Here is a 14,605-nt window from a genome sequence, read left to right on the forward strand (position 1 = left end):
CCAGTAAAGAATCTGGAGATTGGCCAGGAAGGTTTAATCACTGCTCAGGGACAGACTGGGAATGGGTCCCTGGCAGGTAGTGAGCAGCTGCATTGAGCATCCTTTGGTTTTCCTAGATTTTGTTCCTCTCTCACTTTTTTATTTGCCTTACTATTATTATTGTTACTATTGTTGCTATTATTATTATATTTTACTTCTTTCAGTTATTAAACTGTTCTACTATCAACCCACAGACTTTGCCTTTTCCTCGTTCACTTCCCCATCCCAAGTTTTGGTGTGTGCGTGAGGAAGCAGCTGTGTGCCTCTTATTTGCCAGCTGAAGTTAGAGCATGACAGAGTTCTAAAAATATTCAACTGAAATTTGAAATTTGGCCTTGAAATAACACTTTCTTTTTAAATAGAATCTTTCTACCTTTGTCTTTTTCTTTTTTTTTTTTTTTTTTTTAATACATTTCAGCTTAATTTTCACCATAGAATCCCTGTGTTCTGGTTAATCTAATTAGAACAGGGAATTTGGCCACTGAACAGCAGCATCCTGCAAGCTGTCCACATGAGCAGGGCCACCAGGGTGTGTAGGTCTCCCAAAAGAAGTGAGAAGTGAAGAGACAAAATACATTTTGCATTGCCTGGATTTCTGCTGCGGCCTCATTTGTAGTGCTTCCCTTGATTAATTTATTGTTTGTGTTGAAAGTAATGGATTTCCAGTGGTAAGGATTCTGGATTAATTTCCAGCAATAAATCTAATTTGAAATTAATAATTTGAACTACCATGACATCAACATTAATTCCTGATGCCTTGATGGCATAATAAAGTCCAAGATCTTTAAGAAAAAAATTAATGAAGAAACATATCTCAAACACATTCTTCAAGCAAATGCCTGAGAAGTGAAACAGGCTTGAAACCACAGCCTCAAAGCTCATGAGGTAAGACTGCTCGGACTGGGTTTCCAGCTCATGGGGAAGAAGTTTGGGAGACTTAAGTGTGCCCAGTGACAGGAGTGAGCTGTCAGCTGGTGATCCTGCCAGAGCAGAGGCTGCAGGCAGTGCCACAGGGTGCTGGGGGATGAGTGGGGCACAGCCAGCTCAGGGTGCTCGGGGTCTCCTGCAGCTCCAGCTCCCGGTGACACCGCGGGGAGCTCGGCTGGATGGGTGCCCGTACCCAGTGCTGTGTGCAGCAGTGCTGCAGGCATCTAACCCTGTGCCTATATCCCAAATAATCCCTCTCCAGGCTGCTGGTGCCACCCACAATGCCTCTCATTTCTTCCTACAGACACACAGAGGGAGGCAGGGAAAGGGCCCAAGGTCACAGCTCTTACTGCAAGGGGTGAAATCCTGGCCACCTGCCCCTGCTTGGGCTGAGTTACCCCAGAGAGCAAGCAGGATCACTTTCTTCTCAGTCTTGGCTAATCCTTTAAGGCCATTAAGTATTTCTGAATGTGCCTTGAGCAGTTGCTGAATTTCTGGCTTCAGACACCCACCCGTGGTCAGCAGTGCCAAGCCTGCACTGACACCCAGCCCTGGACCCTGGCCCTGCATAGCCCTGCAGTAACCTGAACTTGGCCCAAATTCCTTGGAAAGGGCAAAAAGTGAAGGGTGAGGAGAATTGTGGTGAACAGGCTGTAGTGGAGGCCAGGAAGAAGAGTGAAGACTGTGATATCTGCCACGTGGGTTCAGTACGTGGTGCCTTTCTATCCTTTTCTCTCTATGCACACGCTGTGTTGTTGAAAACAACAGGAATTTTTCACAAGGAAAATAAATTTTTGAGATGAGATGGAAACATGGCACATGACTTCTAGAGAAAAGATAACCAGAGGTTTCCAAAATTCTTCTCAGGAATGTGTCTGCACTAAAAATTACACTAAATGATAGAAGCCATTCCAACCCCCAACCCTAACTGCAATTTTTGCCTTAGCTAGAAACCAGATTGATCCCATAAGCTGAGAATGATGAAGAAAAGGTGTCTCCAACAGAAAAGGTGTCTCCAACAGTCTGAAACCTGCTCTATGTGCAGTAGTGTACTGGGGACAAAATGGCCAGAAAAGCCACACAAGAAACACCAAAGGTTTATTTTTCCCCACCGAGGATCACAAGAAGATTTTCTACACTGATGCTAAGAGAAAACTGATGAGGAAAGGTCATGCTCCTTCTCAACTCTGAGTCAGCCACTTGTCCTAGCAGATTGAATTAAAATCTCTGCAGTTCATATTTTTGTCCACCGGGACACATAAATCTGATTAATGTGAATGAAAGTAGCAAGACACTCAGAAAAGTTAACATATCCTTCTTACAATGTGTACCTGCTTGATGCATTACATGTTCTGAAACCACTTTCTGTAACATCATAAAAAACCTGCCATAAATACAGTCCTTTTCTGTAACATTTTAAAAGCACAGGAATGGCACATAAATCACAGAACAGTGAGACTCTGAGGATGAGCATTGTGAAAGCTTCTTATCTCGACCCATTAAAAACAAATTACAAATTCTGAAGTAGCACGTATGAGGATCCTCTGAGGCCTAAGGTCAAAGGGCACATACATGCTGAACAGGCAGTGATCAAACCTTTAACTCTGTTTACCTTTGAGTGCAAATCCTGTCCACACAGGAGCAGGGAGCTGTAAAATTAAATTATTCAGCTACAAGAGGCATGCACATGAGATCTTACTCAAAAGATACTAAACTACAATTTGCTACCTAGCAGGACTGTTCAGTGGGTGGTTTTGTGATAGCAAGATGTGTAGAAAGGAGTGAGATAAACTGATACTCTATTTAGTTTATGGGGGAAAGAACATAGCAGATCTGAGGATATTTTTACAAGTTTGTGTGTGTTGATTGAAGCTGTGGTAAAGAGCTGCAGCTTAAGGGGACATCATGTTCATTCCAGATAGAAATAGAGATTTGCAAAAAGGAAGCCTTAATGTCTCTTTAACCGTATTTTTCCCCTGTAAAATAGGCAGTTATTTGGCTTGAGAGCTACACCCACCATATGATACTGAGTTTTGATCAGAGCTCACCACAAATTAAATGTTATTGGGTTGTTCTGCATGACATCAACAACATTACCTATTATAGGTGATATATTTCCTCATGATTACTTTGATTTGATACTTTTTTATATCTTATTGTGCTATTTTTGAAAAATTCCATATAACCTTGTTTAGGAGTTCTGCTTAAAATTAATGGTCAATGTATGTTGTATCTGTAATAAAAAAGCAATTAGTAGTTAGTTTTTACGTTGGGTCTTTGAGAATTCCCACTGTATTTTTATGTATATATGTGTGGAAATGACCAGGTTTATTTTCTTGTCTTGATTTCTTAAGTTTTAGCTTTTATATTTTTTATATTCTTAATGTGTGACTCTGAACTTCATATAAAATGTTAGCAAGTTCTCTTCAGTTTAGTTTGACAAAACAATCCTTTTCCAGCCTGAGAACCAAGGACACCATTGCAGCTTCAGGCCCAAGAAGTGTAAACAGTGAATTGAGGAGAGCAATTGGGAGGATGGGACTTCATAAACTGAAGCTGTAATTGCACAATTAACCCCGATATTTAAATGGACCAAAACTTATAAAAGTGTGAAAACTCATGACTTGGGGTTCATCTTGGGTCAATTTTGGGCAGAGCCGTGGCTGGGCTCTTGTACTGCCCAAGGTGTATCCTTTGAAGGCCTCTTAATAAATACCTACTTTATTCTTTTAACTCTGGCTAGCCTCTGCTCCAGGTAGCCTCTCTAGGCATCAATAAACAACAAGACACATTATTCAACAGGGTCATATTGATCCCATGTAAGTTAAACAAGGGGAGAGATTGATGCCTAAAGAGGCTGACCTGGACAGAGGCTAGACAGAGTTAAAGGAATAAAGTAGGTATTTATTGAAAGGCCTTCAAAGGATACACCTTGGGCAGAGCAAGCTCTGCCCAAGATGCACTCAAGATGAACCCCAAGTTACGAGTTTTCATGCATTTAGAAGTTTTGGTCCATTTACATGTTGGGGTTAATTGTGCAATTACAGCTTCAGGTTATGAAGTCCCATCCTCCCAGGCTGCTCCCCTCAATTCACTATTTACACTTCCTGAGCCTAAAGCTGCAGTGGAGTCCTTGGTTCTCAGGCTGGAAAAGGATGGTTTTGTCTAATTAAGTTCTGAGGACAACTTGCAAACACTTTATATGAAGTTCAGAGTTATATACTAATGCAGTACAAAATGTGGAAAATATGAAAGCTAAAACTTAAGGCATCATTACTTTCATGTACTTCCATCAGAAAAAAAAAAGGAAGTCATTAGGCAAATAGAGACAGCAAGTAGAACTTTCATGAAAGTAAAATGACATCTAGATGTTTATGACATACTTTAGATGTCTTCTTTGTAATAAACAAACTATCATTTATCAGTGCTCTTTCTCAGCCGGTGTTTTTCTTGCTACAAGTAATTTGAATTTCTAAATTAACATCCCTCTGAAAAGGCACATGAGGTAGAGAAAATACGTGTACAACAGTTTTGGGGCTTCAGAGAATAGGTGGGAAGAAGGTGAAAGTGGACACACTCAGAGGAAAGGGGATTAAATGAAGGACAGGTATGTTTTCAGACTAAATAATTTTCTCCCTTTCTAAACAGTTGTGGGTTTTTTATTTTGGTTTTGTCTTCAATTTTGGTTGTGTTTGTTTTTTGGGGGGTTTCTTTGGATTTTGTTCTGTTAGGGTTTTGTTTGTTTGTTTTGTTTTGTTTTATTTTGCATATTATACCAGAAAAGTTTCAAAGTTAAGAAATAAATGCCCATTTTTGTTTAAATAGAATACTGTAGTAGATCCCAAATATTTCCCTTGTCAGGGGTGAAGATATGCCAGCATCTATTAAAACCAGAAAGAAAAATAAAGGCTGAAAATGTCAGAACCTACCTGATGGGGAATGCTCACCCTTTGCACAGCCCTAGGCAGCAGCATTTGTTTTCTCAGAGCTGGTTCAGTTCAGCAGTGTTTTCCTAAGTCTGACTCTGCACCAGCAGAGAGCAGTAGTAGCCCCATCATTAAGGGCTCAGCCCTGCCAGATGTGCGGGTTTTGCTTGATTTAGGGACTCTGTGGGGTCTGTGGGTGCCAATTGACAAATGGCACCCAGAAAACTCCCAGAATCTGGTCTGCTTGCCATGCCTCAGCTCTCACAGCTCAGGAGCTGCACAGGTAGAGGTATTTTGCTGTTCTCCCAATAAAATATTTTCATTTAGGTTGATGAAAACAGTGAGGAATTATGCCCCAAATATTTACTTGCCATCCCTGAGCTCAAAAGTATGAAGGAGCTTCTGCTTTCTCCTTTCAATATTTTATATGCAGTTGCTTTTAACTTCTGCTTACTGAATTTAGGTTTATTACATTTTCTTCCATAAAACCATGTTTATATACATATACATTCATGTTTATATTATAACAAGATTTCTACTTTTTATGAAGACTGTTCAAGCAAACACAGACTTTCCAGTTCCAGGAGGCCCCAGTAAATGCCTGTTTACATTATTTCTGTGATCTGTAACAACTGAGAACCCAGCCGAGCCCCTGCAGATTTACAAGCCCAATGAATCCTTGAGGTTAAGATATCAAACATCCACTTGCTAATGGTGACATTAATCTCACACTGTCTACTGCTGAGATGTTATTGCTGTACTAGTGCCACATTGCCATTTAAAGACATTTCATCCTGTAGTTCAAGTTATGTGGTTCTGTCTGCTGGTACAGATCCAACAAATGGATTGAAAAGGAGTAAGAAGTAGAAAGAAAAATGCAAAGATATTCATTGATTTTCAAGTATGGAATATTCAGGGGTAGCCTTTGCTTTTCCATGTCTTGGTTCTTAAGAACCTAAAATAAGGTGGGGGCTCTCATATCCAGGTAGTTCAGGCAGACACTCAGACCTGGGTGCTGGGGAATGCTGCAGTTTACACAGAAAAGGGATTTAGACACAGACAAGCAGCTTTTGAAGCAAAAATCACTCCCCTGACTATAGTGGCAAAGTTCCTTATGAAGTGAGAGGGAAGAGTTCAGCAAGTGAGCGTGAGCTACCAAGAGCCAGCATGCAGCAGAAGGAGCTCAGGGCAGTCAATAGGAAATCCTGCATAGAAGGTTTTGCTGCAGAGATTGACTTTTCTAAACATAAGTGGGAATCCAGACACCTCTTTGAAGGAGAATCTGATACCAAAAAAGACCTTGCTATGTAGGTCCTCTGTGGAAGGAATCGAGCACTTTGCTGGGAGTATTTAGCACTTGAAAGAACTGAAATCTGAAATGTTACTTTCTTCATAAATGGATTCTACAACAAGAATGGTACATAATAGAATTTATTAAGAAAAATAAGCAAAATTGCCAAAAGTCTGAATGTACCTCAATATTTCCATTTCCATTGACTGAATGCCAAAATCAAAAAATATCTACCAAATGGCAGAGAATAGCAACATATCTGGGATTTTATATATGCAATCAAAATAAGAATAAAAGCTGAATCCTCATTGGCCCTAAAGACAACATTAAAAAAAAGGTTTTACAGAGAACACATTTCTGAGGCAAAAGAATGTGTGGTATCTTTATAGAATATTGCAAGAATATTGCAAGATTATTGCAAGATTATTTAAGAATGTGTGGTATCTTTACAGATTATTGCAAGAATATTTTCATGGCCAATAAAAACCAAAAAAGGCCTGCATGCATGTTTAAAGTGCAAGTTTCTATGTCAAATTCTGACAGATGTGAGGCCAAGAGAGGAAAGTTGGGAAAGCTGCAGCCCATTCTAGGGAAACAGCTGCTTTCAACTGGAATTGAGTGAGAGTAGTCATGAGAGAAAAGATGTTAGCCAAGAAAAAACTTCCACTTGGCATCTTGTAGAAGGTTCAGCCTGTTCTCTTTTTCGTTCTTCCTCTCCATGGATAGTTTATTAGCAACTGGATCTTTCCTGCTCAGGTTGAAGATGCCACAAGCCAGATTTTTCTATCTTATAGAGTAAGCTACAAGATTCTTATTAGTCTCCCTGTTTAGCTTCTACTTCCTCAAGGTTTCAGTGTTATATAGTACTGTACAATACAAAGAATAATTTTAATGTAATCAGTACTGCAAAATGGGATTAATAATGACTGTTCAACCTGGCAGGCTGAAACAGAAGGTTCCTCATAAATAGGACAGATTCTGTATTGCTAACACTGAGTTTTCCTTTTCCAGGTTCATCAGCTTCATTTTCGTCCTCTGAGGAAAGTGATCTGCAGGGAAACCTTTTATACTTTGGCAATTTTGTTTGATGAGGGAAAAAAATGCCATGTACTGAGGGCCAAACTTGCCTACAGAATTTCCCAGAGAAGCTTGCAGCTTTCAGTGAGACTGATTCACATCTCCAGTTCATTTTTAACAAAGATCTGTATTAATATTTTCCAGTAACCCTTTTTATTGTCTGAGGAGAGGGCCAGGTCACCACCACCAGCTGATCACCTACAAAAAGAAGCTCAGGTACAGCACTAGGATAATGTTTCCCCTCACATCTTGTGACAAGCAATCCAAAGGCTTTTGGACCTTCTGGAAAGGATTTCTTTTTCTCCCATTTTTCACAGGGGCAAGGTGACCTGGATAATTTTTCTGACTCTAATCATTGTATCACAGTTGGCTATACCTAGCACTGATTATAGTCTCTGGAAATTATGTAACTCTAACTTTGACCTCTGTGCAGGCTAGCTGACTACAAGGGAGGTGAAGATGTTCCACCAGGTCTCTCTGGAAAAGAAATGGCAGAAGCAATCTTGGCCCTCAAGATGAAGATCTGTCACCGGCCATAAATCAGAACAGTGATGTGCCAAAATGTGCATGTGTGCATATATGCAAGCATCTTTATATGGGCATATGAAAAGTTTAAGGGTTGCTTTTGATATATTCAATTTCACAGAGCTCTCTTGGGGGTAAGAATTCCCAATCTCTCCATCTGTATGTAATATATATTTTCTCCCAAACAATTCAAGTGCAACATGCCATTTTCTGCAGCTACAAAAAATACAGCACAGTTAGGAGGCTGCTGACCAAGCAGCATATACAGCTTGAAGCTTTAAACTCATAATCATCTGAAAGCTTTTCTTAGCTGTAGCAAAGTGTTTCTTGTGCTTCTAGTAACCTATAATAAGGATTCAAACTTTATCCCCCAAAATTGTGAAGCGGGCATTTAAAGCAATAAAGCCATCATTTGCTGTAGAATTTTCTATTTAAAAGAAAAACACAGATTCATGTTTATCTTCCAGCTCGCTGAACACTGGGATTTTGTATGAACTTGTGCTGTTGGGAGAGGTATTGCTTATGAGTTTGTCTAGCTGCCACTATAAACACAGGCCTGCCTTTGTGTGCATCAGGTCTTTATGTAAGCACTGTGAGGGATGTGAGGTTCTCCTCCAGAAAGCAGCACAGGCCAGGGCTTTGTCTGGAAGGGTGGGGAATGGATATGGGTGATCTTTATTCCTGGAAACTGATGGGCTTTTGAGATGTCATGATGACACTGTTATCCCTCCTCCCTCCCTTGTAGGCTCTTCAAAAATTCCCTGCCATTACATCATCTGCCCACAGCAACATTCATCGCAGTACAGGCTTAGTGGCTGAATCAGAGTATCAGAGCATCTGATAAATTCAGCCTGCTTTCGGCTACAGAGACAGCTCACAGCACAGGAGCTCAGGGCAATAGTAAAGGTGCTGACTGAAGAAATATCTCCCTTCAAAAGGAAAAGCAAAAACCTAGGAAAGACATTTCTCCTGGCCACTCTCAGGAGGGTGCAGCTTGCAGAGCAGTCCTTCAGCTGACCTTTGCAGCCCAGCACAGGAGAAGGCTTCCACGGAATGACTCCTCCACCTTGGCCTCTGGTTACTAATTTTAAAGGACTGACTCAGTTGTGTTTATTCTGACGCACAAAACAAAAGTAGCCACCAAGTATCTTCATTAGGGCTTCCTTCAGGTCTAGCACTGGGATAAGGTTAATCATGTTGGAAATTCCTTAGAAAATAACTTTGACAAAGAGGAGACTCCTGAAGGGAGAGAAGCATCTCCTGCTCGTTCTGCCTGTTTCAGTGAAGCACAGCAATTTTACCATTGTTAGTTTTAAGAACAGGATAATCTCTCTATATTCACTAAGGTGTCTTTCCTCTAGCAATTGCTGGCATTATTGCCTCACTCTGACACAGAATTTTATTTTAGACTTGAGGAACTGCATAAGAGTGGTGTCTTGGATAATCTTTGTTCCATTGGTGTGATCCCTTTTCACAGAGCATGGGTCACTACCTGTCCTGATTTTGCAATGCCTACCACTGCTGAAGCTGATCTTTTAAATCCAAGCAGAATCAACAATTCACAAGAGGTTTTATTTTTGTGAGTCCAGATGAACAAGAATGACAGCAGTACATCAATAGCACCAATCTGTAGCTCTATGGAGCTGAGAAAAAAGTATTTTTACTGCAAAAGATTGGCATATCATTTGTCTAAAGGCAAGATGAAGTAATTATGCACTTTTACTGTAGCCTGGGGTATTTAGGATGCAGAGGAACAGATTTTAAAAGTGCACACCAATCCTGCCTGCTCATGGAAGGATGCTGATGCACAGCTTCTCCCAAAAATAGTTTCCCTGAATCTACTTAGAATTCCCTTAACATCAGCCTCAGATGTAGGGAGACACTGAAAATCCAGGTTAGTACAGTGCCCAAAAACCCTGGTACAAATCTCAGCAGTTCTGGGATCACTTCATAAATCATAATGGTATGGAAGCTGGCTCTGAAGGGTAGACAGACAGAGCTGGAAGTGCTTTTGCCTGATACCAGTAATCAGAGCTATTCCTGTCAGTGATTATACCCAGTGCTGCCATTAGCAAAGGCAGCATCTATCAAAAATATTTTTAAATTCCTGATTTAGACTGTTGCAGCTGGAAACATTTTAAGCAATCAATGCTTCTCCCTCTACAGATTAAGTCTGAGAATGGAAGTTGTTTTTCAAAAGAATTTCAGGATTTCAGTGTTTGACTTTTTCTGATAGGAATCAGTGTTACAGATTCTGATAGGAATCAGTGTTACAATGGTTACAGATGGAACCATTCTCAGTGTTTACTTTTAGAAAAACTGAAATACTTTCATACTGACTTTTCAAGATATGTTATTTGGGTATTTAAAAGAAAAAGAAAAGTCTTAGGAACTAAACAGAAATCTAAATGTCTTGCTCTGAATCTTTCCAAATAAAATTACATTACTGGAATATTTTCCATTGAAGGAACTCCAGAGAGACCAATCTGATTTTACAATGTGTTTTAGATCCAGTTGAAAGCATATTCAGATGCAAATTCAGTCCATCAAAATTGCTCTCAGCAGTTCTACTCAGGATACAAAAGTTCATCTAATTGGCATCCACCAGGATGCTTATTTGCTCATTCAAGATGAGAGACCAATTTTCAAAGCAAAATTACATCCTCTGAGTAGAATAGGAACCCTGACATGACACTCAGCTTTTCAATAATTATTTTCAATGCAAATAAGGTTTCAAAGGACTGTTCTGAGAAAAAAGAAAAACTCACAAAGTGAACAAGTTCCTTCCTGTCTTGTTCTTAAAGTATACTGTATGACAGTTTGAATTACTAATATGAAGTATGAGCATAAAATATATTTTCTTGGAATTATAAGAACTTTTATACATTACCTCTCTGTCTCTCTATTCAGTGAAGATGTAAACAAAACATTGTTGGTAGCTTCATTCATTTTTAAATGTGAATGGAGGTAAGAGGGCTCTCTACCCTGTTACTCTGGCCAGCAGCAGAGCTGGGGCTGACTGAGGTAAAACTGAAATCAAACACTGTCAAGGCAGCATAACTTCTTGTGAACATTTTTAAAATGAGTTTTACATCATATAAAATGTGGCTAAAGCATCTGTTGCACGGTGACTTGTGATTATTTTGTCACTTCTGGTCAGTGTCTTTCTGTATATGACAGACCTAGTGCTGCAAGTAGTATTGCTCAGTGTCTTACATTTAAGAGACATTTGCAATAAAAATAAAGCATACAATGCTTTTCTGGGAGGGGGTACTCAGCTGTCAAAAGCACTTCTTGAGCTGCTACATCACACTTAACCTTGTTGCTATACTTAAAGAACCATTCCTTATATAAATACCCTATAAATACCACAGACATCAGCTCATTCCCATCGTCACAGGGAGACTCAAAGCAATGCATAAATAGAGCAGAAAGCAGACTGGAGAATGAGGTGTTGTATCCATGATAAATTTCCATGCTCCCTTTCTTGGCATACTGGCATTTTTAGAAGACTTCATACTAGCTGAGATAAAGTTTGTATTTTGTTGATGGGAGAAAAAAAGAGCTACTATTTCTTCTTGCTTAGAAGACAGTCAGACTCTGTGCTGACAGGCGTAATAGAAATGCCCACATAGATTAGAGCAAGAGAAACAGGGAAGGACTGCAGAGCTCGAGCTCTGCAGATAATCATAACATAATAGGAATATTAGATCACTGCAAATTTTTTCTCTCTGTTACTATTTGCTGGATTCTTTCTCAGGGCAGAAATTTTTAGGATGTGATCCTGTTTTTCCTCTCCTCCATCTCACACTGTGATCTGAATCACTTGTCAGACAGTCACCCATCATGAGTAGTCACCAGTCATCCTGGGGATCTAGTTTGTGCTGCATAAACCACGCTGCCTAGGAGGGGTACTCTGTGCATGGTGACAAATGAGCAGCTATAAAGTCTGAGTTCATTGCTGATGTCACTTTATAGCCAGACTGGAGAAAGAATGTGAGGCTGACCTTGCATCATTATATTTCAAGTTTATTGATGGTTTTATTTTCATGCAGTTTAGCAGGGAAATTTGCTGTTGCAGTATTTTCCTTAGGGCAGAGGATGCTGTGAGCTCAGCCTGCTGCCTTTTCTCATCAGGAGCAGCCCCAGGGTTGTGCTGGAGGCACAGACCCACCCCAGGACCTGGCACCCACCTGGCTGCCCACCTTCACTCCTGCCTTTTCCTTTGCAGCCCTGTGTGGGCTCCTCCTGCCACGGGCATTGTCAAAGTGCTGCCATTTCCTGAACACTCTGGTGTAAATCCCAGATGATTCCAGTGCATTTGGGAGGTTTACTTTGGATTTGCACTGAATTTGCTGATAGGTTGTTCTTAGCCTTTAGTATAAAAAGGGGGTAAAGGAAATAGTTTTCTGAGGAAAGCTGAAAAAGGTGGCAAACTTTGCATAATATTTACATATTTCTCACTGATTTTCATGGGATGGCACACATGTACAAACATAGATGAACATGCATCTGCAGGTATAATCTCTGATGTGCTAGAAGCATAGTTAAAGTGTTTAACTTTATATTTGCAAGACAGAAAGCAGCTGACATTATCATTTCAAATCAAAAAAAGCAGGCAAATAATAAAAATGACATTGTAAATTGAAAAAATATTTTTTATAAAATTATATTAAATCTTTCAAAGTGTTTTTCTATAGTAAATTAAAAAATATATGACCTCTTAGCAACCAAATGCTTTCAAAATTTCTGCAGATCTCAAGGTTTAACCTCTGTTTTTCTATTTCAGCTATCCGAGTTTCAATCATTCTGAAGTTTCAAAGATTTCTATAAGCATCACAGACTTTCTATGAATTATTTTTTTCTTTCCTCAAGAACTTTGAAAGCTCTTTTGTGAGTAAAAGGATTTTGTGTATGTTTGTTTTGTCTAAGTCTATTTGAAGCTTGAGAAAATAACAATGAAAACAGAAAAAGTGAACCAGCTTTACTTCAGTTTAAGGCACTTGAAATAAATTCTCTGTTAGGTGCTTATGGTTATCCCTAATACATAGAAGTGTCATAATTCTGTGTCAGACCTCTTTGAAAGTATTATTTCCAAAATAACTTTTGTATAGAGTGTGATACTGACTACCAATGGAACAGAATTAACTAGAGAATGTACATCACAATAGAATTTTTTCACACTCATATTTTCCATGACCTTCAAACTGCACAAGCACACACAAGCACACACAAAAGTACAGGTCACAGACAGCAAAGTGAAAACTGCTGTTCTGCCTGTTTTATAAAAAGGGAAAAAAGATCACTTGAGTCTTCAGAAGCACTCTCAAAACTGGCAAAACTTTAATTGAAAATAAACAGTGGAACATTTAAATGATATAAAAAATGTAGGTACACAGGTGTTTCAGAGATCAAAAGTCACACAGACAACCCTAAGGTTGTGTGGAAGGGGCACAAGGGAGAAGGAGGTCAGGTGTATTCTGGACTGTTATGATAAATAGCATTCACCTACTGAAATTCCCCTCTAGCATGGCTAATTAGGTCACACTCTTAAGCAAATTATTTCTATTCACAGAGTTTGCAGATTCGAAATTGGCTTCTGCCTGTTTTATAGGTGGGAGAACTTTGTCAACTGCAACTGCATAGAAGAATATACCTTACAAGTCAAAATATTTCTGTGTTTTTCTGAAAAACATTATCCTTAAGTATGTAGTTTTAAAATTATTTTTAAAAGATAACCTCAAACAACCAAAGTCTGGGAGAGGATCCAACCTGCTTTGTGATTTGCCTTATTAGGGACACCTCCAAATATGAAAGACTGGAAGAAAGCATTCCATGGGCTGTGTTAGTCCTGCTGTTGTCCTTTGTATCTCTTCTTTCTCCTTCTGTCAAGGTTAAAATCAGTATTGGAGTCAAGTTTCTAATTTAGAGAGAGGCTGGTCTGACCCAGAGCAGCCATTCTGCTCCCAGTGTGAAGCCTGGTCCAGTCAATGGAACCAGCCTTGCTAAGTTCAGCCCTTCTCAGAGCAACATCCCACAGGAATCACTGACTCTGCTGTCCTTCCTACAGGCCAAAAATCAGTGAATGAGACTTCAGCTGCTAATTTCAGGTTTTGAAAAGTTCCATGCCTGAGGCTCCTTTGCTGTGCTGGTGACACCTCTGCTGCTCCATGTTGATGCTGATCCCTCGTGCCATTCCCCTGCTCAGTGATACAAGACAAAATGTTTCTGGGCATGGAATTGATCTAATGGTGAGCCAAGAAAGCAAATTGAAACCTGCCATATCTGTCTGATGGGTTATGACTATCATGTTTCTCATTAACATGTGTGTGTATATTTATACACATATATACATATACATATATAAATATATATGAATTAAATTTTAATTAGTATAAATGTGTATGCATCAAATATTAATTACTATATCTAATAAAACAGAATATATATATATATTTATGCTTGTTGCATGTTTTAATAAGATAAACAATAGTTTTATGGATTTTGTTTTCTCTTGTGGAACACTTCCTAGAATTCAGTGCTCATGAGTGAATTGCAAAGTACATATAATGGAATGTCTTCCTATTCACATTATCCATTATTTCAAAGAAAAGAAAAGAAAAGAAAAGAAAAGAAGAGAAGAGAAGAGAAGAGAAGAGAAGAGAAGAGAAGAGAAGAGAAGAGAAGAGAAGAGAAGAGAAGAGAAGAGAAGAGAAGAGAAGAGAAGAGAAGAGAAGAGAAAAGAAAAGAAAAGAAAAGAAAAGAAAAGAAAAGAAAAGAAAAGAAAAGAAAAGAAAAGAAAAGAAAAGAAAAGAAAAGA

Source organism: Taeniopygia guttata, chromosome 1A (genome assembly GCF_048771995.1).
Source record: "Taeniopygia guttata chromosome 1A, bTaeGut7.mat, whole genome shotgun sequence".
Taxonomy (NCBI): Eukaryota; Metazoa; Chordata; class Aves; order Passeriformes; family Estrildidae; genus Taeniopygia; species Taeniopygia guttata.